Raw genomic sequence first — 24,669 nt, forward strand, 5'->3', positions numbered from 1 at the left:
TTCAGGTTACAGACTCCGCTAACCCAGCAATAGTGCTTCAGGTTAAGAACTTTGCTTCAGGATGAGAACAGAAATCGTGCTCCGGCGGTGCGGCAGCAGCAGGAGGCCCCATTAGCTAAAGTGGTGCTTCAGGTTAAGAACAGTTTCAGGTTAAGTACGGACCTCCGGAACGAATTGAAAAAAGCAAAGGATGTGTCAGGAGATAGATAATGTTCTTTCAGGAAACAGTAAACCTATTAATAAATTGTACTAAATTTAGTGTGTGTTACATGCTTGTAAACAAAGTAGTAAATGCACAGCTTCTTTTAAACTTCTGTTGCTTCTTTTAAGTTATTCCTCTTCGATGTTACAGGTGTCTAGAGAGGATGGCCAGTGCTGAGCTTATTTCCAGTTATTTCACTTCAGCTCCTTAATTTAGCTGTTGCACCTTAATATTTTGATTCTTAAACAAGGTGGTACTTTCTGTCAGTTTCCACACTCCTGAGGTACTTCTGACAGTATAGAAGACCCAGGGGGTTTGCGGAAATAAAACCCCTGCGTCCAGTCACGCTTCCCTTGCGTGGCTCTGCTTGGGAGCTGACCTGGCAGGAGAGCAGAGTAGCAGCGGTCCTGTGTCCGTGTGAGATGAGGGATAAATCAAGTCCAGAGACAGTTCGGTTCTTATCTCTAGAAGCGTTTATTTACAAGGCAATAAATCCGTCAGAAACCTCCGCCATTTCTCCGTGCTCCAAAAGCACACACGCAGCCTCTGAGCTGAGCTGCGTCTCAGTCAGAATCGAAAGCAAGTCTGAAAGCAGACACACGCTGTGACTCACTTCTCTGCGACAAGCTCCTCCTCCCAGATAAAGGACACCACGGAGTTTTAACCCTGTCAGTTCCAAACTCCACACCCCCTCTTGTCCTGCATCTGGGGACAGTAGCCAACAATGCTTTCCCCATACACAGACCCTCACAGAACTCCTCGTGCTTCTGGAAGGTTAATGGTTTTGTGAAACCATCAGCGAGGTTCTTGGTTGAGGGACAGTATTTCAGAGCAACTAGTCCCTCATGAACGCTCTGACATACATTCCGGAAACGTATGTCCAAATGTTTGGTCCTCGCCTTGAATTGCCCCGTCTCGGCCAATTTGAGGCATGGTTGATTGTCTTCATGCACCACAACGGGCAGACAATTCTCTCCACAGATTTCCTCGACCAAACACACATAGAACTCCAGTTCTCTGCAAACCTCTGATAGCGCACTGAACTCAGCTTCAGTAGATGAAAGCGCTATGAGACTTTGCTTCCGGGACCTCCACCCAATCACTGAGTCCCCAAACTTCACAACTAGGCCTGACACTGATTTGCGGTCCTCAAGGTTAGCCCAATCCGAATCCACCCAGGCGGTCAGCTTGACATCGCCCTCAGCTGACATCTTGAGGCAAAAGTCTTTGGTATCTTGCAGGTAACGTAGCACCCGCTTAATACCATTCCAGGCCTGCACACTAGGACTTGAAGCCTCTCTACTGAGCAGATTGACAGCAAACGCTATGTCTGGTCTGCTCCACTGCGACAGATACAACAGACTACCCAGAGCTGACTGAAAGAGTTCAGTATTTTCGAACACCACGCGTTCTACTTGCTGACACTCCTTCACGTACCCAGCCTCCATGGGTGATCTGGCACCTGCACAATCAGACATCCTGAACTTCTCAAGCAACTGTTCAATCTTACCTTTCTGGCGAAGCAAAAAGCTTCCATCACTTGCTCTTGTGATCTCTACGCCTAAATAGGATTTGACATCTCCAAGTTGCTTCAGCTTGAACCGCTTTCCAAGCTCCTTGGCATACTTCTCCACCTGTTCACCTGTCCGTGCCATGAGCAAGATATCATCAACAAACACCTGAACCACTTGCTGTTGCAAGCCTGAATCTCTAATGTAAAGACAACTGTCTGCAAGAGATCTCTTAAAACCTAGCTCTTCTAAGGCTTCATGTAGGCACATATTCCAATTCCTGGCAGATTGGCGTAATCCATAGATGGATTTGTGCAACCGCCACACGACGCCTGGCTCACTGACTTCAAACCCTGGAGGAGGAAGCATGTACAACTCCTCCTGGAGATCTGAGTTCAGGTAGGCGACATCTACATCAAAATGGTTCACCTTCCAACCTCTCTGTGCTGCTATCGCCAAAAGCGTTCTCAAAGTCTCCGCCCTCGAGGTCGGCGCATAGACCTCTGTGAAGTGGACACCCTTTCTCTGTGTGAATCCACGGGCCACTAATCTTGCTTTGTACTGTGGTTCTCCTGCTTCTGTGGGTTTAAGTCGGTAAACCCATCTGCAGCCTACAGCTTGCTTATTGACCGGCAGCTGTGTGAGTGAGAACACTCCAAGAGACTCCATTGAGTTCATCTCCTTCTGCATCGCCTCATGCCATTTGCTGGCTTCTTCCCGAGGCAACTTCTGAACATCCTCAAAGGATTCAGGTTCACATCTAGCCACACCAACCCAGACACTCGTGGCTTCATACCTTTCAGGTGGCTTCCCTTTGGTTGATCTTGCTGACCTCCTCAGCGTGAATTCTGGAACTGCGCCTGATTCACCTGGATCAACCCTACTATCCTCTGTGGCAGAAACATCCCCCTCTGACCTGCTGCGCCGTTTAGGGCGAACAGCTGGTTCTGCTGGCGAGGATGGTTCACTCCTTAGCTCAGACTTGACAGAGACCTGTGGAGGGGTCCTGGGACTCCCTTTTGGAGAGATACGGAGCCTCTCCCTTGGAGATCCCGGCTCTGGACTCTGTGGCTGTGGACTGTGCACCTCAGCAACAGGTTCAGCCTCGTCCTCCTCCTCTTCCTCATCTGAGTCTAACAGAGCATCCGGATTCCCGTGAAGACGCTTCCACCCACTCTGCTCGCAAAACTCAGCACTGCCGCTAATGAGCAGCTCGGACTGGTTGCCAGTAGGGTATGCAAAGCGCCACGCCTTTGAACCCGGCTCATAGCCTACAGAGATCATCTTCCTAGACCTTGGCTCACCCTTTCTGCGCATGGCCTTTGGAATGAGAACCCAAGCCGTAGACCCAAAAGTGCGCAGAAAACCCACTTTAGGCTGCTTCCGGTGAAGCAGAAAGTACGGTGTGTCTCCTACACTGGAATTGAACACCCTGTTCTGCAGGAAACATGCTGTCCTATAACTCTCAGCCCAAAAGCACTGTGGCAAACCCGAGTCTGCCAACATAGCATTCGCTGATTCCTGTAGCGTGCGAAATTTTCTCTCTGCAACCCCATTCTGTTGCGGAGAGTGGGGGGCCGTCAGTCGATGACTGATACCCTTCTGCCTGAAGAACGATTGCAGCGCAGAACCTGCGAACTCCCCCCCACGATCAGATTGAAAGGAAATCACCTTGGTAGAGAACCGTAGCTCTACCGCTGTGATCCAATCCCTGATCAGTGCAGCTGCCTCTGACTTCTGTTGCAGCGCAAAAACCCAAGAATGTCTAGAAAAATCGTCAACCAGAAGCAAAACCCATTTAGATCCAGCTAAAGAAGGTGTCGGCATGGGGCCCGACAAATCTGCATGGACAAGTTCAAAGGGTTTACTGGTTCTCCTCTCAGACCTGGGGTATGTGCATGTTGTGACCTTTGATTGCTTACAGGCTTGACAATCTAGGTACTTGTCACATGCTTTGAACCTACACCCAATGGTGTTGCCTGTGGCTTTCCTCACATATGACCACCCTACGTGCCCAAATCTCCTGTGCCATAAGTGTATACAATCATGGTGTGGTGGGACATTAGCACACTGCCCTTGGGCGTCTTCAATGGACTCTCCACTAGCCCCATTTTCCCACCAGCCCCATTTTCAATGGGCATCTCCACCAGAAAGAGCCTGTCTTTTCTCTCGACACTGTAGATCTTCTTCCCATCCCTGTAGAAGGAACACAAATTGTTAGAGAACAGAACATCGAACCCAGCAGCCATAAGAGCTGGCACACTTAAAAGAGAGTGGGCAAGCTCTGGAACCACATAAGCTTGCACCCAATGATCTATAAAAGAACAATATAGAAACCCAGATTCAGTCAGTGGTCTTTGAGACCCATCTGCTAAGGTAACATAGCGTCCAGTTTTAACTGTCTTGCAGTTCCTCAGGAGCTCTCGAGAAGTCACGAGGCAATGCGAAGCTCCCGAATCGACAACAAGAGATAAAGTGTGTCTCTGGTTGTTTTCCAAAGATGCCGTGGCGTTGCTCGCACTCCCATCGGTTGCCATGGCCACAGCCTCCCCCCGACTGAGGCTTTTGCCTTTTCTCAGAGACACCATCGCAGCTGTGAGGTGATAAGACGCCTTGTCTTTGTTTTTCTCCTGGCCTGCTGCTTTCCCACGTCTTTGCTGGGAACTGGCCTTGGGAACCTGCTTTGTTGACATTCCACGCCAGCCGGTGTCCTTGGCAGCCTGGGCCTCTAGCGGATGCTTCCCAGCGCTGTTGGACGTCGTCTCAAAGCACAAACACCTTTCGAAGCTTTTGGCTTTCTCAGAGCTCTTGGAATGGCCTGCCTGGCCTGCACCCCCACTCCTTCTTGGGGTGCAGCCTGTGCCCTCTTTCACAGCTCTCAGCCTCTCTCCAGCACACAGTCCATCACACAGACGTGTCGAAGCATTGCAAAAGCTTGCCAACACAGTCCCAGCCCCCACTGGGCTTGGTGCTCCTTCTGGGCATCTTCTAGCCCCCTCTGGTCTGGCTCCCACTGCGGCCTGACATGCCGTCTTCAGTGCCTGCCACGCGACCCAGGGCTTGCTCCCTTGGCCCTCGGCTTCCTCCCGGCCCTTGGCTCCTGCTGAGCTTTCGCACAGACTCCTCAGCACCTGCCAGGCGGCCTGAGCCGATTTAACGCCCTCCAGGTGGGGCAACAGCAAAGCGTCCACACTTGCTTTCAACATGCTGAGCTCTCTCTGCTCTCTCTCACTCAGCAGAGCAGTAGCATGCATGGGTGGGGCCGGCTCCTTCTGGACTGGACTCCAGAGCCCTGTGGCCACAAACCACCCCCTTGCTCTTCTTGACCAGGCCTCCCAGTTGGCCCCATTCAGTCTCTCACCGCGGTAGCTCTCTTGGCTCTGCTGTGCCTGTGCAGCAGCCATTCTCCTCCCCCCGGGGCTTCAGCGTACTCACACTGCCAGCAAGCTGGACCTTCGAAGCAGCCGTCCCTCTTGGCTCTTGGCTCCGCTCTCCAGCATCTCCCACTGCCCTTCCTGGCAGGAGATCACAGCCACTCACCGCTGGCAGCCTTCTCCCTTCTCACACTTGTCAGGAAACACGTACGACCATAACCTTTGCGGAAATAAAACCCCTGCGTCCAGTCACGCTTCCCTTGCGTGGCTCTGCTTGGGAGCTGACCTGGCAGGAGAGCAGAGTAGCAGCGGTCCTGTGTCCGTGTGAGATGAGGGATAAATCAAGTCCAGAGACAGTTCGGTTCTTATCTCTAGAAGCGTTTATTTACAAGGCAATAAATCCGTCAGAAACCTCCGCCATTTCTCCGTGCTCCAAAAGCACACACGCAGCCTCTGAGCTGAGCTGCGTCTCAGTCAGAATCGAAAGCAAGTCTGAAAGCAGACACACGCTGTGACTCACTTCTCTGCGACAAGCTCCTCCTCCCAGATAAAGGACACCACGGAGTTTTAACCCTGTCAGTTCCAAACTCCACAGGGGGTCACCACACCCTTCATAACTGGTTTGGGATTCTTCTCTTTCTAGAAGATCTTTCCCTTCCTGACTGAAATGAGATCCAAGTAGACAGTATCCTCACAGCTTCTACTTCTCCTACCGAAGCTGATGGAAGGCACTCCGGGCCACCGAGGCCACCTGAGCCTCGAGCGACAGCAAAGGCTCCAGGAGTACCCCCAAGCTGTGAACCTGCTCCTTCGGAGGAAACGTGACCCCGTGAAGAGCAGGTGGCCTAGGGAACCACCCACTAACAGTGCCTCGGTCTTATCTGGATTGAGCTGAAGTTTGTTGGCTCTCTCCAGTCCATTACCGAGGCAAGACACTGGTCCAGAACTTCCACTGCCTCACCTGCAGATGTAAAGGAGAAACAGAGCTGAGTGTCATCAGCATACTGCGGACAACGTACTCCAAACCTCCAGATAACACCACCCAGCAGTTTCATGTAGATGTTTAACAACCTGGGGGATAGGCTTGAGCCCTGAGGAACCCCACATTGAAGGTTGCATGGGGCTGAAAATCACTCCCCATGTACCACCCTCTGGGAACGACCATCCAACTAGGACTGGAACCATCACAAAGTCATGCCAAACTCTCCTAGTTCGGAGTGTCGCTCCAGAAGGATACCATGGTCGATGGTATCAAAAGCCGCTGACAGGTCGAGAAGAATGAACAGGGACATGTTTCCCTTATCTCTCTCTCGACAGAGGTCATCATCATACAGGGCGACCAAAGCAGTTTCTGGGCCCAAACTGGGCCGAAAACTCAATTGAAATGGATCCAGAAAACTAGTTTTTTCCAAAAGCACCTTGATCTGAGTTGGCTTACTTCTCAGCAGATGTGCCAACTTGAATAAAATAATAGGAGGGCCCAGGCAATCACTGTCCTGCAGAATTGATCATATGATGCCGTGCACACACTCTATTTGAATGGCAGTGCCGGTTAACTTTGGGGGTGCCAGGACCCCACAAATATTTTATTGGCAAAGCCGATCAGCCCCTAGGAGTTGGCTCTTGTGCGTCAGAACCGCAAAGGGCTGGGCTGCGGATTCTTCCACCCGGATCTCTGCAACTGCTGAGAAGAGTTGAGTGCTGACTATTCCTGGCTCCCTGGAGCAGTCCTTGTTTCTGCTAATAAAGAGTTACCGTATTTTTTGCTCTATAAGATTCACTTTTTCCCTCCTAAAAAGTAAGGGGAAATGTGTGTGCGTCTTATGGAGTGAATGCAGGCTGCGCAGCTATCCCAGAAGCCAGAACAGCAAGAGGGATTGCTGCTTTCACTGCGCAGCAATCCCTCTTGCTGTTCTGGCTTATGAGATTCAGAATTTTTTTTTCTTGTTTTCCTCCTCCAAAAACTAGGTGCCTCTTGTGGTCTGGTGCGTCTTATAGAGCGAAAAATACGGTAGCTTCACATCCTCTCTGTGATCTGTGATTTGGGCTGGCTGGCTCTAGGATTCCATGAATCCAAACTCCCTGGAGGAAGGGGGTGCGGTGGGACTAGGACCCCCCCCCGCTTTACTTCAATCAGATTCCTGAGCAGGAGGAAGACGCCAAGGCAGCTCTGGAGCCCCTCCAGGAAATTCTCTGCCAGCGCCCCCAACCGTCCCCTGGCAATGCTTGGCTGGGCTTCCCTCCCACACCCTCTTCCTCCCAGTCTAATGGATGAGATGATGCCACACACCCCTCACCATTTTAATGTCAATCAACTTTTTTTGGGGGGGGGGCCTCAAATATTTTATTTCGGTGGGGGACAACGGGACCTTGGCCCCTAGGAGTTGGCTCCTGGGCCTCTTTCCACCCCCTCCCTGGGGAGTCAACCCTGAGGGCCCTCTTTGGCGATGGGGACCCTCATCTGAAGGACAAGGGAGGTCGGGGTTCGAATCCCCACGACGGGGTGAGCTCCCGTTGCTCTGTCCCAGCTTCTGCCAACCTAGCAGTTCAAAAACATGCCAGTGCAAGTAGTTGTGGCATTTCTGTGCACTCTGGTTTTCACCATTATACCCCGTTGCGCCAGAAGCGGTTTAGTCCTCCTGGCCACGTGACCCGGAAAAGCTGTCTGGAGACAAACGCCAGCCCCCTCGGCCTGCCAGCGGAGACGAGCGCCCCAACCCCACAGTCGCCTTTGACTGGGGTCCTTTACCTTTTGAATATCCCAGTGTTATTGTGCGTGGGGGGAGGGTAATCTCCTGCGCGGGAGGGGCTTCATCCTGCCACGCAAGCCCTGCAGGTGTTGGGTTCCCACTTTGCAGCTGGATTGCATAGATCCGGGGCCCAGTGAGGGCCCTTTTGGGGGGCCCCTCCCTTCCCCATCACTGCATCTTCATCTCTTTGTCCTCTCTGCCCATCCGCCTCCCTTGCTTGCTCCTACGGGAGTCTATTTCTGCGAGTCAGGCGGGGGTACCACCCCCCCTCTATGATGGGGGGGCAGTTCTTCCTGAACTGGATCCTCAGGGATCCTGCACCTCAGCCCACAAGGCCCCTTTTCTGCAAGGTGGTTCTTTGGCCACTTCTTCCCTGCCTCTGGTTTACAGAAAGCTGTGAAATCTGCACATGCCCAGAGTGTTATGTACTGAAGTTCTCACCCTGGGCCATCAGGGGGATAGTGTAGATAGTTTTCACTCAGGTCCACGTCAGTTATTTTAGGCGGGAAACCCTGGGTTGTTGTTGCTACAATGTTAACAGCTGGCTGCCTATAAAAGCAGGCCGGCTGAGCTGTTTGCTGTTCAGTTTTCTGTTCCAGCTTACAAAATAAAGAGCTGCTTTGGAGAAATCGCTGTGTCGTCTGCCATGTCTACCCACTATTCTACACAGTATGGAGGATTTTCAAAACTGTGGTTATGTTTGGTGTGGGGAAAAGGGGGAAGAAAGGGGGGGGCGCTGTCTGCGGACAAAGGTCCAGGGGTCCTTCACCTTCGCCTTCCCTTTGGTGGGCATCGCACTTCAGTTTCCGCAAAGGGGCCCCGGGGGGTGCAGGGCAGGGGAGCATCTCTTGGCCCCCCAGGAAAAGAGAAACGTGGGGGAGGGGGAGAGGGGGAGAGACTTCCAGGATGAACCCTGCCGGTGGGTCCCAGGGAAGGCGCTTCCAGGAAAGGCCCTTTAACATTCAGGTTTTTAGTCATTTCAAAGTAGGGATCCAGATGCACACGGCAGAATGGTAACGGGGAACCCCCACCTCCCTTGTCGTCACTCTGCATAAGATGGGGGGGGGGCCTTGATGCAGAGTCCTTGGCCCAGATGGAGGAGGGAGGGCAGCCCCTAGAGCGCAGAAGCAGCCGGGGGGGGGAGGGAGGGGCGGTCTGGGTGCCCTCGGCTTGCCAAGGGTTAAAAGGAGCAGAGCGGGATTCCTAGAGAGGACAGGAAGGGGAGGGCGGGGGAGGGCAAGGTCCTCCCCAGCAGAAGCCCCTCCCTGCCCAGTCCCTTCCTGCGAGCAACGAGGAGGCTGCTTTGTTCTCTCTGCTTTGCAAAAACTTCCTCGGTGCCCCTCCTGGAATCTGGTGAGTCTCTTCTCTCTTCCCCCTTGGGGTGCAGCGGGGAGAAGGGGGTCCCAGGGCTGCAAGGGGGGAGGCAACCCCCCCGTTCAGCTCATGCATGGGGGGGAGACCCCCAAGTCAGGGAGCAGAGGGTCCTGCCCCCAATTCCTCTCTGCCGTGCCAGGGAGGGGCTGAGTGTCCAGCAGGTCTGCGACTCTGTTCTTCCTTTGGATCAAGATGCTGCCTTCCTTTTGGGGGGGGGAGTCTTTGGGGCAACAAAAGGAGGGCATGCAAATAAGCCCCCTTCAGACTGAGGGGAAAGTCGCATTTCATAACACAGAGAAGCATCCGAGGAATCCGAGGAAGGAGAAGCCCTGTGGAGTGGGGGGATACAGCCCCCGCCCCCAAGTGTGGAGACTGGAGGGGAGACCCACGATCTACTCAAATACAATTCCCAGAGTTCCCTGGCAAGAAGGGGGGATTGGTGACCACTCTGGGAATTGCAGTCTTTGGGCAGCAGGGCTGAAGCTGTCTCCTTGCACCTCTCAGGGTCCTGAACCAATTCTGGCTCCCAGGATTCTTGGGAGGAGTCCCTAGGGCGGGTGAGATCTGGTTTCCAACCTTGTTAAACATCTGCCCCCTCCCAGCTGAGCAAGTGCACAGACTGGCACGTGCCACTCTTGGGAGCAGGAGCTGCATCCAGCCTTGCTCAGCTCAATATGTTTAGGAAGACCATGCCCCTCCTGCCCTGGCAAGGCACTGGGGTGAAGCTGCCACCGCCATCAAAATCCTGTGCGAATAATAATAATAACAATAATCTTTACCTGCCACCCATCTGACTGGGTTTCTCCAGACACTCAGGGCAGCACATATAAAAACATAATAAAACATCAAACATTAAAAACGTCACGATACAGGGCTGCCTTCAGATGTGTCCTAAAAGTTGTGTGGTTCTTTATTTCCTTGACATCTGATGGTAGCGTGTTCCACAGGGAGGGCGCCACTACCAAGAAGGCCCTCAGCCTGCTTCCCTGTAACTTCTCTTCTTGCACTGAGGGAACCGCCAGAAGGCCCTTGGTGCTGGACCTCAGTGTCCAGGCTGAACGATGTGGGTGGAGATGCTCCTTCGGGTATCCTGGGCCGAGGCCACTTAGGGCTTTAAAGGTCAGCACCAACACTTTAAATACTGCTTGGAAACATACTGGGAACCAACGTAGTTCCTTTAGCAGCGGTCTTACATGGTTCCAGCAGCCACTCCCAGTCACCAGTCTAGCCTCCGCATTCTGCAGAACACTAAGTGAATGACACAGAGGTTGCTGCAGACTAAAGTTAGAAAAGCTTTAATTGCTACAAATGGCATAAGGAAACATGATATGGAATTAAGGGAAAAGATGGTGTTGACCTGGAGTGGTTACAAAATTTCTGGTCTCTCCCCGAGTGCCATGGGCCCTGCTCCAAAGAGAGCTTCTCTAAAGAAAGCACAACCAAAAATCACTCCATTTTGCGTGAATAAGGAAAATGAGGAGGTGGCTATGAAACAGCAGGAGCCAGATCCTATTCCCAACCTTCTCGGGTCTCTCAGCAGCTCTAATGATGAGCAGAAAGAGGTTTGGGGCCCAGCCAGCTCAACTGTTAAGGCATCTCTTGCACTGAGACGTGGGGGCACCTACATGTAATAGCTATTCGGCTGTATTCTGCCCATGCTCTGGGGTTGCAGTTTTCAGGCTTGGGGACAGGATGGTGCCTGGTTTTTGCACCAAGTTCTATCCATAAACCCCACTGAGTTCAATGGGGTCTACTCTCAGGTCACTAGTGGTCATACCATGCCAGCCTTAAGAAGTGGGGTGAGGTGCAAACAGATTAAGTTGGAATCACTGTAGATGTTTCAAATGGGGTTTCTGTTGGGAAGGGGCTGCCCCATTTGTGCTTCTCCAGAAGCAGGGGAATATCTAGGGCAGGAGAATGCCTGCAGGGCCTCTGAGGCTCCCTTTGTTTCTTCCTCTCTCCCAGGACCCTGCAGCTTGTGGTGGCTTCTCGACTCCTCAGGAAGGATGAAAGAGACTGAATCTGTAAACCTAGCGAGGATGGAAGGGGGAAGATGGACAGTTGACCTGGTCAGGTTGTCTCCTGCATCCCTCCTCACAGCCTCTGAGCGTTCCCTCCCAGGGACCTCCGAGAGATCTGGTGAGTGCCAGGGGAGGGGAGATGGGGACATGGATGGATGGGGCTGGAGAGGTATCGGGGCTTGTGTATCATTCGTGCACACTCCCCCACCTCTCCAGTCTGCCTTCCAACTCCGTCAAGACCCGGCTGAGGGGGGTGGGGTGCGTCGAAACTTTTTCAGAACATAAAGAAACAAAAACAGTAGTTTGCTGCCCCCACTTCCTTATCTTAGAACAGCCCTGAAAAGTAACCTAAGGAAGGAGATTATTCTCCAGTTTTTCCAGACTGCCCCACACTGTGTCACTTTTCTGTGTCACAGACAGAAATCCACCAGGCTCTGGTAGGCGACTAAGTGGTCAGGTACTGGTTTGGCTTCCCCGGCAGAAAGGCATAAAAGACAGTAACAGGGAAAAATCCTTTTTCCAGAATTTTTTAAAAACCAAGATTATTCAAATTTTTCAATATCACTAACTACAGAACATACAACGAGAATGAAAGTGTGAAACAGAACTGTTCTCCGCATTCCTGGCATCAGGGCAAGTCCTCTTTGCAAGACAATGGTCTCACATGGCAAGGTATGTTAGGGAATTGCAAGTTGGCTTCCTTAGGTTTTATCCCTTTTGAACCCACGTGGATTCAAAACTCAAAAGCCAATCAGTTCTTTAGATTAATTAGCAACTCACCAATGGTTAGATAGAACAATAACTCAGGCTTCTTAGGAGCCTCGACAGCCGAATCCTGTTTATCAAAAGGCCTTGAAGATGAAAAGCATTCCCAAAGCCAGACCAGATTCTTTGAGTTGTAAATTAAGCTTCATAACCTTTTTCACACAGACAGGGCATCTAAGATAGCCAGGTGTCAAGACTACAAATCAGCTAGGAACCTCCTTCCTGCAGATGGAGAAGATAACTTATTCACACTCTTTGAGACAGAAAGTCTGCAATTAAAGAAGCAGATACACATTCCAAGAATTCTACAGCGTTTGGCTCTCCCATAATGCTCTTCTTTAGCATGAGCCAAAGTTTTAACTTGCTAAGAGCCAGTGTGGTGTTCTGGTTAAGAGTGGTATTCACCTAATCTGGTGAACCGGGTTCGCGTCTCCGCTCCTCCACATGCAGCTGCTGGGTGACCTTGGGCCAGTCACACTTCTCTGAAGTCTCTCAGCCCCACTCACCTCACAGAGTGTTTGTTGTGGGGGAGGAAGGGAAAGGAGAATGTTAGCCGCTTTGAGACTCCTTCGGGTAGTGATAAAGCGGGATATCAAATCCAAACTCCTCCTCCTCCTCCTCCTCTTCTTCTTCTTCGATTTCCCAACTTCATTACAAACTCTTTATTGGTAATATATAGAGATAAATTGAGGATTTTTACAATTTTATAACATGCAGATAAAATTATGTGTTGCGAAACCAGAGAGAGGAGCTGGGGGAAGTCTTGGGGGTGGGGAGGGATTTTTTTCTTTTTTAGGGGGAAATGGGGGTGGATGATGTATTTTTGTTAAAATTGTTATGTTGGAATTCCTAATAAAAACATGTATTTTTTTAAAAAAAAGGAATTAAGGGAAAAGATGGTGTTGACCTGGAGTGGTTAGAAAATTTCTGGTCTCTCCCCGAGTGCCACGGGCCCTGCTCCAAAGAGAGCTTCTCTAAAGAAAGCACAACCAAAAATCACTCCATTTTGCGTGAATAAGGAAAATGAGGAGGTGGCTAAGAAACAGCAGGAGCCAGATCCTATTCTCAACCTTCTAGGGTCTCTCAGCAGCTCTAATGATGAGCAGAAAGAGGTTTGGGGCCCAGCCAGCTCAACTGCTAAGGCATCTCTTGCACTGAGACGTGGGGGCACCCACATGTAATAGCTATTCGGCTGTATTCTGCCCATGCTCTGGGGCTGCAGTTTTCAGGCTTGGGGACAGGATGGTGCCTGGTTTTTGCACCAAGTTCTATCCATAAGCCCCTCTGAGTTCAATGGGGTCTACTCTCAGGTCATTAGTGTGCAGACCATGCCAGCCTTACGAAGTGGGGTGAGGTGCAAACAGATTAAGTTGGAACCACTGGAGATGTTTTAAATGGGGTTTCTGTTGGGAAGGGGCTGCCCCATTTGTGCTTCTCCAGGAGCAGGGGGATATCTAGGGCAGGAGAATGCCTGCAGGGCCTCTGAGGCTCCCTTTGTTTCTTCCTCTCTCCCAGGACCCTGCAGCTTGTGGTGGCTTCTCGACTCCTCAGGAAGGATGAAAGAGACTGAATCTGTAAACCTAGCGAGGATGGAAGGGGGAAGATGGACAGTTGACCTGGTGAGGTTGTCTCCTGCATCCCTCCTCACAGCCTCTGAGCGTTCCCTCCCAGGGACTTCCGAGATATCTGGTGAGTCCCAGGGGAGGGGAGATGGGGACATGGATGGATGGGGCTGGAGAGTTACTGGGGCTTGCTCATTTTGGGGGTGGGATGAGGCAGGCAGGCGGATGGAGTTTGAGAAGGTGGGCACCTTTTTGGGCTCCTCCACCTGCCTTCCAGCGCCTTTGACATCTGCAGGCAATTTGAGCCAGGAATACGTCACAGCTCCCCGGCCACCGCGATGTATTGGTGCCAGTACTGTGCTCTGAATGCCCTACCAATGTCAGAGAACTCACTGATCCATTGCGCAGCACTAGAAGCCATGATTCTTTAAATTACCTGATCCTAATTTCAGGACTGATTGCCGATGGGGCCTCTGTGTTTTGCCTTTTTCTTTTCTTTTAGGAATAACTTTTCCTTTTCTTTTAAAAACAAGGATCATATAAGGCTAATATATGATACAAATATGTAGACTAAATAAATTTGCAGGAATAACATGTCGTTCCTCGTTGGTGATCAGCGTATGAGTTCTGGGTTCATGAATTGGTATAAATTTAAACAAAAAAGGGTAAACAGCGGAGAACAGAGAACATTCAACATCGCATAGCCAAATTCCTAGTCAGAAGCTCTTGTGACTGTCGTGCTTAGATTACCGTATTTTTCGCAATATAGGACGCACTTTTCCCCCTCCAAAAATGAAGGGGAAATGTGTGTGCGTCCTATGGTGCGAATGCAGGCTTTCGCTGAAGCCTGGAGAGCGAGAGGGGTTGGTGCACACCGACCCCTCTAGCTCTCCAGGCTTCAGGAGAGCCCCACCGCCAGCCCCACAAGCTCGGGGGACAGTGGGGAGGCGGAACGCCGCCATCCCGCTGTCTCCCGACTTGGCTAGAAGGCTGGCGGGGGGGGGGAAGCCGGCTCCTCCCCGTCGCCAGCCCCGCAAACTCGGGAGATAGCGGGAGAGGCGCAGCGCGCCCTTCCTGCTGTCCCCCGACTTGGCTAGAAGGCTGGCGACGGGGAGAAGCCTGCTCCTCCCCGTCGCCAGCCCCGCAAACTCGGGGGACAGCGGGAGAGGCGCAGCGCGCCATCCCGCTGTCTCCCGACATGGTTTGGAGGCTGGCGGAGGGCTTCCTCCTCCCCCAGCCCCGCAAGCTCCCAGAGCGATGCCAAAGCTGCGCGCAGCTTCGGCATGGCTCTGGGTCCCGTTCTGGGGGAGGGGGAAGCTCGGGCTTCCCCTGCCCCAGCCCAGCGCCTGGCGGGGGGGGGGAATAAATTTTTTCCCCTTTATTCCCCCCCCCCCAAATCTAGGTGCATCCTATGGACCGGTGCATCCTATCGTGCGAAAAATACGGTAAGTGTGAGTAATAGTCATTTTCCATCTTCTGTTACCAATTAAACTATACAGAGTTGGTCTCTTCATGAAAATGAGAGGAGATTCAAAGTGAAGAAAGATATTTAGGAAAAGGTTTAAATTTAGACCAAATTTAGATTGAGGCAACAGCTGATGGGGAGTGTGCAGGTGAAGATGTTCCTGCTTGTTTCAGAGGAGGCAGGGACGTTGCTGGATCCTGACAAGAGAGCTTTTCGTAAGGAAGTCAAGAAGGAGAATTGAGGGATCATGGACCCTCTCGTTAAAATTCCCTGTTAGATCATAACATCAGTTTTGAAATTCCATGCCTACCTCTATTTCAGGGGTGGCCAACTTCCAAGAGACTGTGATCTACTCACAGAATTCAAAACTTGGAGTGATCTACCCCTGTTTTGTAGGGGTTCAGGTCAAAGTTGTTGAGCTTTTATTAGCAACTCACCAAAGGAGCGCTGGGGGGAAAACAGCCTCCAGCCTCGGTTTGTAAGCTCTGTCTTCCATTCTCCAACAATGGAGGGAGGATCCGGGAGGGGGCCAGCAATTGACTGTGATTGACCAAAACCTCGCAGGGATCAACCAGTAGATTGTGATCGACCTGTTGCACATCCCTGCTCTATTTGATGAACCACCACTATTTGGATGGAGACCAACAGCATCTGGGATTCTAACATCCACACCGTGAGCCCTGAATGGAGGGATATCAACTGTTTGTGAATATTATTTGTCTGGTCATGCATTTTGAAACAATGACCAGGCTTGTCTGAACCACCCAGGCCTTCTTAAATGTGGGCTTGAGAGTTTTTAGGGAAGTTGAAGTAACTTCTGTCAGGTTTGTTGTTTTGGCTTCTGTTTGAATTTGATTGACCAATGAGATGACTGACCTTGCATATGGGGTGGATTCCAGGATTGAGCCAAATCAAATCTATCCCAGATAAAAGCCAAGCAATATGTCAGTTATTACCAGGAAACAAAGGCAGTGAAAAAGAGAGGAGTGGTGATCTACGCAAAGGAAAGTTTGCAACCGAAACAAATTTTTAAAGATGATCAAGGAAGATATTTGGCAATTGAAATTCAATCTCAAGGAGAAAAGTTTTTGATAGTGGGAATCTATGCACCAAATGAAGGGAAAGCTGAATTCTTTAAGAAGTTGCATGAGACTTTGATGGACTACATGGATTACAATTTAATTGTGATGGGAGACATGAATGGAGTAGTTTCAACAAATATGGACAAAGCACAAAGACAGGTAGTTACAAAAGACGGAAGACTACCAAAAACTTTCTTTGAAATGACTGACAATATGGACTTGATTGACATTTGGAGAACAAAACACCCATTAGAAAGAGAGGGAACCTTCTTTTCTGAAGCCAAAATGACATGGACTCGGATTGACCAAATTTGGGTGACTAGCAGTATGGCGTCGAACATAAAGAAAGTGGAAATCTGCCCAAAAACCTTCTCCGACCATAACGCAGTAAAGATGGTGATGAAGCAAACAACAACTGGTTCCTTCAGATGGAGAATGAATGACACCTTACTTAGGGACGAGGAGATCTGTAAGAGGGCCCAAAAAACTTTGAAAGATTATTTTGAAATTAACTTGAGGACTAAAGTAGAAAAAAATAGTATGGGACGCAAGTAAAGCCGTGATGAGAGGATTTTTGATACAACAAAATACATTAAAGAAAAGAAAGCAAAATGAGAGGAAAGAGAAAATCTTGGAAAAGATAAAAGAAGGGGAAAGGAAACTAAGATTGAAGCCAAAATCGCAAGAGATTTTAAGAGAAATTAAATTATATCAAACACAATTTATGGAACTGATGAATCAAGAAATAGAATGGAAAATTAAACAAATGAGACAAAAGACTTTTGAATCTGCAGATAAATGTGGCAAGTTATTGGCTTGGCAAATAAAGAAGAGACAAAAACTCAACACGGTAACAAACTTAGAAGTGGAAGGAAAGAACATATTTAACCCAGCGGAGATTAGGAACTGTTTTCAGAGCTACTTTAGACAATTGTACACACAAGGGCCGCAGAAAGAAACGGATATACAACAATTCCTCGAGAAAAATGGGCTGAAAAAGATTTCTCAGGAAAGTAAGACAATTTTGAATCAGGAGATATCAGCACAAGAAATAGAAGGTGCCATCCAAAGCATGACGTTGGGCAAATCTCCTGGACCGGATGGACTGACTTCCAAATATTATAAAGTTTTGAAGGAAGGGTTGATACAACCTTTGAAGGAAGTCTGTAATGAGATCATGGAGGGGAGAAGGGCACCCGACACGTGGAGGGAGGCCTACATTACACTTATACCAAAGACAGAGACTGAAAAGACCCAACTTAAGAACTACCGACCCATCTCGTTACTAAATGTGGATTACAAAATCTTTGCTGACATTTTAGCAAAGAGATTGAAAAGAGTTTTGATGGAGGAGATTCATGGGGACCAAGCGGGCTTTCTCCCGAAAAGGCATTTGTCGGATAACGTAAGGAATATAATTGACATTTTGGAGAAGTTGGAAGTGAATATAAACACTAAGGCTGTTTTGATATTTGTGGACGCCGAGAAAGCCTTTGACAATATATCTTGGAGTTTCATGTTGAAGAACCTCCGGGGGATGGGGGTAGGCCAAGGGTTTGAAAATGGTATAGGTGCAATATACTCTGAACAGAAAGCAAAATTAATTGTAAATAATGTGGTCACAGAAGAGTTCAAGATTGAAAAAGGGACACGTCAGGGGTGCCCTATCTCCCCACTACTTTTTATATCAGTCCTGGAGGTTTTGCTTAATATGATTAGGAGGGACCAGTTGGTTAAAGGGGTTCAGGTCGGAGCTAAACAATACAAACTGAGAGCATTTGCAGATGACCTAGTACTTACATTACAAGAGCCAGAAGCTAGCACGAAAAGAGTTTTGGAAATAATTCAAGAGTTTGGTCAAGTGGCAGGATTTAAATTGAATAAGTTAAAGACCAAGGTATTGGAGAAAAATTTAACACAGTTTGAAAAAGAAAGGTTTCAGAATGAGACAGGGTTGACTGTGGTTAAAAAAGTGAAATATTTGGGAATAAATATGACAGCTAAGAATGTGAATCTATTTAAAGATAATTATGAAAAAACTTGGACAGAAGTGAAAAAAGATTTGGAGATTTGGTCAAACCTGAAGCTTTCCTTGTTAGGTCGTATTGCAGTTATAAAAATGAATGTATTGCCGAGAATGTTGTTTTTGTTCCAAGCATTACAAATAATGGACAAGACGGATTGTTTCAAGAAGTGGCAAAAAGACATATCTAAGTTTGTCTGGCAGGGCAAGAAGCCCAGAATCAAATTTAAGATACTAACGGATTCAAAGGAAAGAGGGGGGTTTGCCCTGCCAGACTTTAAACTGTACTATGAAGCGGCAGCTTTCTGCTGGTTAAGAGAATGGCTACTTCTTGAAAATACAGATATTTTGGATTTGGAAGGTTTTAATAATATTTTTGGGTGGCATGCATATTTGTGGTATGACAAGGTTAAAGCACATAAAGGTTTTAAAAACCATATTGTCAGAAAAGCACTATTAAATGTCTGGGTTAGATATAAAGATTTGCTGGAAAGTAAAACTCCAAGGTGGTTGTCGCCAATGGAAGCTAAGGCAGTTAAAAAGTTAAATATGGAGTCTAAATGGCCAAGATATTGGGAAATTTTGGAAAAGGAAGGGGATAGACTGAGACTGCAGAGTTTTGAGAAATTAAAAGGGAAGGTGAGGGATTGGTTGCATTATCATCAAATAAATGAAGTGTTTAAAATGGACAGTAAAATTGGCTTCCAGGTGGAAAAATCAAAATTGGAGACTGAACTGTTAGAACCAAGTACTAGAAACTTGTCAAAAATGTATAACTTGCTGCTGAAATGGAACACACAAGATGAAACGGTCAAATCAAGTATGATTAAATGGGCTCAGGACATTGGTCATAACATCTTGTTTGCTGACTGGGAAAAGTTGTGGACCACCGGGATGAAATTTACGGCATGTAATGCCTTAAGAGAAAATATTATGAAAATGATCTATAGGTGGTACATAACCCCAGTCAAGCTTGCAAAGATTTACCATTTGCCTGATAATAAATGTTGGAAATGTAAAGAAAAGGAAGGCACATTCTTTCACCTTTGGTGGACGTGCCCGAAGATTAAGGCATTCTGGGAAATGATCTATAATGAACTGAAAAAGGTATTTAAATATACCTTCTCTAAGAAACCAGAGGCCTTTCTCTTGGGTATTGTCGGCCAAGGGGTGTTAAAGACGGATATAACCTTTTTTATGTATGCTACAACAGCAGCTAGAATACTTATCGCGAAGTACTGGAAGACACAAGATCTACCCACTCTGGAAGAATGGCAGATGAAGGTGATTGACTACATGGGTTTGGCAGAAATGACGAGCAGAATCCGAAACCAGGGAAGAGAAGCAGCGGAAGAAGAATGGAAAAAATTTAAGGACTATTTAAAGAAATACTACAAAATTAATGAAAGTTAGAATGATGTTGGACCAGAAAGTAAATGGTTACTATTAGTAATGGTTATGACAAGGAGAATAAGGAAGATTAAATTAAATTTAAAGTAAAATAAGGGAAGATTTGCTGAATAATTGATTAGAATTTGGAATACAGAAAAGGGAGGCATGAGGAAGTCGGGGAAGTAAGGTAAAAGAAATTAAGAAATGAAATTGTACTTGTGTTTTTTTGTTTGTGTTTTTGTTTGTTTATGTATTTGTTGTGTTTATTGTATTGTTATGTTATGTTTTTGTGATTATAAAAAAAATTCTTTAATAAAAAATATTATAAAAAAAAAGAAAACTATTGTAAGGCCTCACATCTAACTTCAGTCCTTCCTTTATCACAAGCATTCATTAACGTTGTTCAATAATGGATGTGAAGCACGTCGCCTTCGCTCTGAGTGGAGTTGGGGTCCGGGGCAGCAATGCAGACTTAGCACAACTTACCCTAACATGGCAGTGCATTGATGGGGGAGGGGTCAGGTGGTGGGTTTGATGGTTCTGTGTCATCTGCGCCCCGGTCGCAGTATGCTGGCAGTGTGGCCCATTGGTTTCAAGAGAGTCAGGCACCCTCAGGCGTGCTCAAGTGTTAGGGGGTTGAAGATGCCACACATCTACAATGCCATTAAGTTAGACTTCAAGGCTGTCCTCTTGAGGCTGAAACGGAGCACTCTCAAGTCTCTTGGTGAGATGAGGGGCGGGGAACTTTGTTCAATAATCTGGAGCTCCATTTCTTCCTGAGGCAATAATTATCTTCTCTCTTCGTTGCAGATGGTGATGAATGGGAAGGGAAGAACAAGGGGGACCACAACAGAATCCACATATCAGAGAAATCAAATAAATATTCAGAGTATGGAGAGAACATCGGCCAGAGCTCCCAGTCCACCTCCCATCAACAAAAGAGCTTCATTCGGAGGGATAGCCTCACTTCACATGAAAGAATTCACAGAGGAGAGAAATTGTATCACTGCAGAGAATGTGGAAAGAGTTTCAATCGGAAGTACAGTCTCACTTCCCATCAAAGAATTCATACGGGAGAGAAACCCTATCAGTGCTTAGAATGTGGAAAGAGCTTTAGTCAGAGATCACATCTCACTTGTCATCAAAGAATTCATACAGGGGAGAAACCCTATCAGTGCTTAGAATGTGGAAAGAGCTTTAGTCACAGATCACATCTCACTTGCCATCAAAGAATTCATACAGGGGAGAAACCCTATCAGTGCTTAGAATGTGGAAAGAGCTTCAGTAACAGCACCAATCTTGCTTCCCATCACAGAATCCATACAGGGGAGAAACCCTATCAGTGCTTGGAATGTGGAAAGAGCTTCAGTCACAGCCGCAGTCTCGCTTCCCACCAAAGAAGCCATACAGGGGAGAAACCCTATCAGTGCTTTGAATGTTCAAAGAGCTTCAGTCACAGCCGCAGTCTCGCTTTGCATCACAGAATCCATACAGGGGAGAAACCCTATCAGTGCTTTGAATGTGGAAAGAGCTTCAGTAACAGCACCAATCTTGCTTCCCATCACAGAATCCATACAGGGGAGAAACCCTATCAGTGCTTGGAATGTGGGAAGAGCTTCAGTAAGAGCACCAATCTTGCTTCCCACCAAAGAATCCATACAGGGGAGAAACCCTATCAGTGCTTTAAATGTTCAAAGAGCTTCAGTCACAGCAAGAGTCTCGCTTTGCATCACAGAATCCATACAGGGGAGAAACCCTATCAGTGCTTTGAATGTGGGAAGAGCTTCAGTCACAGACATCATCTCACTTCCCATCAAAGAATCCATACAGGGGAGAAACCCTATCAGTGCTTGGAATGTGGAAAGAACTTCAGTCAGAGCAGCAGTCGCGCTTTGCATCACAGAATCCATACAGGGGAGAAACCCTATCAGTGCTTGGAATGTGGGAAGAGCTTCAGTAAGAGCGACCATCTCGCTTTGCATCACAGAATCCATACAGGGGAGAAACCCTATCACTGCTTGGAATGTGGGAAGAGCTTCAGTAACAGCACCAATCTCGCTTCCCACCAAAGAATCCATACAGGGGAGAAACCCTATCAGTCCTTGGAATGTGGGAAGAGCTTCAGTAAGAGCGACCATCTCGCTTCCCATCAAAGAATCCATACAGGGGAGAAACCCTATCAGTGCTTGGAATGTGGAAAGAGCTTCAGTAACAGCACCAATCTCGCTTCCCACCAAAGAATCCATACAGGGGAAAAACCCTATCAGTGCTTGGAATGTGGAAAGAGCTTCAGTCAGAGCAGCAGTCTCACTTCCCATGAAAGAATTCATTCAGGGGAGAAATCCTTTCAGTGCTTGGAATGTGGAAAGAGCTTCAGTCGAAAGGACAGTCTCACTTTGCATCAAAGAATACATACAGGGGAGAAACCCTATCACTGCTTGGAATGTGGGAAGAGCTTCAGTCACAGTCAGAGTCTCTATTCCCATCAAAAAGTTCATACAGGAGAGAAACCACATTAGTGCTTGGAATGTGGAAAGAGCTTCAGTCACAGTCAGAGTCTCTATTCCCATCAAAGAATCCATACAGGGGAGGAACCCTATCAGTGCTTTGAATGTGGGAAAAGTTTCAGTCAAAGCCCGTTTCTCATAATCCATAAAAGAATCCATACAGGGGAGAAACCCTATCAGTGCTTTGAATGTGGGAAAAGTTTCAGTCAAAGCCCCTATCTCATAATCCATAAAAGAATCCATGCAGGGGAGAAACCCTATCAGTGCTTTGAATGTGGAAAGAGCTTCAGTCACAGCCGCAGTCTCGCTTTGCATCACAGAATCCATACAGGGGAGAAACCCTATCAGTGCTTGGAATGTGGGAAGAGCTTCAGTAAAAGCACCAATCTTGCTTCCCACCAAAGAATCCATACAGGGGAGAAACCCTATCAGTGCTTGGAATGTGGAAAGAGCTTCAGTCAGAGAACCCATCTCGCTTCCCACCAAAGAATCCATACAGGGGAGAAACCCTATCAGTGCTTGGAATGTGGAAAGAACTTCAGTCAGAGCAGCAGTCTCGCTTCCCACCAAAGAATCCATACAGGGGAGAAATCATACCAGTGCTTGGAATGTGGGAAGAGCTTCAGTCACAGCCACAGTCTCGCTTTGCATCACAGAATTCACACCAGAGAGAAATCTTCTTAGTGTTTGGAATGTGGGAAGGCCTTCAGTCAGAGTGCCACTCTCATGGCCCACCAAATAATTCATACAGGGTTGAAAGCATATCAGCGCATGGAATGTAGATAAAATTTCCCTCGTAAAAAAGTCAATTCAAGAACTCACAGCATGGTGAATAACAGAATGGTAGATTCGGAATCTAGTCCAACACCTGCCAACGCAGAAAAAAATCATTTCAAGCATCCATGACAGATGGCCATCCAACTTCTTCTTAAAGACCTCCAGTGAAGGAGAGTCCACCCCCTTCTGAGGGAGTTCCTTTTCACTGCTGGCTCTTACTATCAGAAAGTTCCTCCTGATCTTTAGGAGACATCTCCTTTTGTGTTGCTTGAATCACCTCTTCAGATTCCTTCATGACCTTGAGAAGGACTTCTGTATGTCTGAGAATGTCCAGGGGATTGGACCATGCTCTATATTTGGGGGGAAACCCATGGAGAGGAGTCTGATATAGGGCTTAAGTCGTCTAGGCATTGGTCAGATTGTCATAATTACAGACATACTTACTGGTTTGGACGGAAGTGATTCTTATTCCAGGGGAAGTGGTGACCCTGAGATTACAGGTGCTCTCACCAATATTGTTCAAAGGTCCAGTAAAACTTTGACACAGCAGACCAATACCCGCTGAGGTCAATGTATTAGGAGGTTAGGTTTAGGGCCGTGTGGTATTGCTTCATTGTATGTGGGGTCCCTATAAAGGGAACTTCTTCCTCTAGGTGGGAGGGAGACTGGTCAATTTACCATCAGTTGAATGCAACATTCAAGTCAGATTTTTAAAAACGGATTTGCAGAACAAAACTCACAGTTTGAAAGGCAGTTATTAGGCTCCAGGGTTAAAATATTATCTAAATGTTACTGGAGTGGGATACAAAGAATGAAATGATAAAATCATGAATGAGAAGCTGGGCCAGAGATGTAGGACAAAACATTGACTTTGCTTTATGGGAGCAACTGTGGAAAGTAAATTTAAGATTTACAGCTAGCTACATGCTAAGGGAAAACTTCATGAAGATGATTCAGAGGAGTCAATCAAGATCATCAAGGGTCTGAAACCAAGCCATATGAGGGGGGCTTGAAGGAACTGGGGGGGTGCGTATCTATTTCAAGTGACGTTTGCCGAAATCTACGCTTGCAACATGGGCTGTCATATGTCCAGATTTTCCCGGACATTTCAGCAATTTCCGCCCAGACGCTGCTTACAATTCTGGATATATGGCAACCATGTCTGTATACAGTGGTACCTCGGTTTTCAAACAGCTTAGTTCCTGAACAACTTTGAACTCAAATGCTGCAAACCTGGAAGTCAGTGTTCCAGTTTGCGAACTTTGCTTCGGAAGCCGAACATGCTCCTGAGCTTCTGTTTTCACTGTTGCGCTGCTAATTTGCGCCCTCCCCCATTGTAATCAAAGCCTTCCATTTCCAATTGCAGTGTTCTGAGGTGTTATTTGGTGCTTTTGTTTTTGCTAAAAGTAATGGCGTTTTTATTTGGCTTTTTCATTTTTGTGACTGTGGCTTCTTCTCTGTTTTTGATTGATTGTGTGACTGCGGCAATGCATAAAAGCCCCATCCAAACAATGTCTATCATCAGTGCAGGTAAGAAAAAATAATAATTTTAATTTTAATCTAAAGTACTGTCTTCTTTCTTTTATAGTCCAGTACATTGATTATTGCTTTCATTTTATGGATCAATGATCTCGTTAGATAGTAAAATTCATGTTAAATTGCTGTTTTAGTTGTTTTTAAAAGTCTGGAATTGATTAATCTATTTTGCATTACTTTCTTTTTTTAAAAAAATAATATTCGATTTTTTACATATATGCTTACAATTTTTAAATTTGCTGTACAATTTTTTCCTTTCCCTCCCCCCCCCTACCCATTGGAAGGGTTCAAACAATTATTCTCAGCCACGGGCATAGTGTCTTTAGTT

General features: G+C 47.6%; 1 pseudogene; it reads left to right on the forward strand.

The window, feature by feature from the left end:
- The first annotated feature begins 8,796 nt into the window (after positions 1-8,796).
- Positions 8,797-24,468, forward strand: LOC128409330 (zinc finger protein 850-like; annotated as a pseudogene).
- Positions 24,469-24,669: the final 201 nt, after the last annotated feature.

The sequence above is a fragment of the Podarcis raffonei genome, chromosome 2 (genome assembly GCF_027172205.1).
Source record: "Podarcis raffonei isolate rPodRaf1 chromosome 2, rPodRaf1.pri, whole genome shotgun sequence".
In the NCBI taxonomy this organism is placed as follows: Eukaryota; Metazoa; Chordata; class Lepidosauria; order Squamata; family Lacertidae; genus Podarcis; species Podarcis raffonei.